The following is a 360-nucleotide window of genomic DNA, read 5'->3' as shown; positions in this document are numbered from 1 at the left end:
CACAACGTCAGTATAGACGGATAGGATCTGAACTCAAAGTCCAAAAAGAGGATATCACAACGTCAGTATAGAGAGATAGGATCTGAACTCAAAGTCCAAATAAACAATAACACCAAGGTCAGTATAGACGGATAGGATTTGAACTCAAAGACCAAATAAACAATATCACCAAGGTCAGTATATACGAAAAGGATCTTAACTCAAAGTCCATATAAACGATATCACAACGTCAGTATAGACGGATAGGATCTGAACTCAATGACCAAATAAACGATATAACAACGTCAGTATCGACAGATAGGATCTGAACTCAAAGTCCATATACATGATATCACAACGTCAGTATAGACAGATAGGATA

The sequence above is a fragment of the Mizuhopecten yessoensis genome, unplaced genomic scaffold (assembly GCF_002113885.1).
Source record: "Mizuhopecten yessoensis strain PY_sf001 unplaced genomic scaffold, ASM211388v2 scaffold1079, whole genome shotgun sequence".
NCBI classification, from domain to species: Eukaryota; Metazoa; Mollusca; class Bivalvia; order Pectinida; family Pectinidae; genus Mizuhopecten; species Mizuhopecten yessoensis.
The sequence above is the reverse complement of the archived record's forward strand: the minus strand, read 5'-3'. Positions refer to the sequence as shown.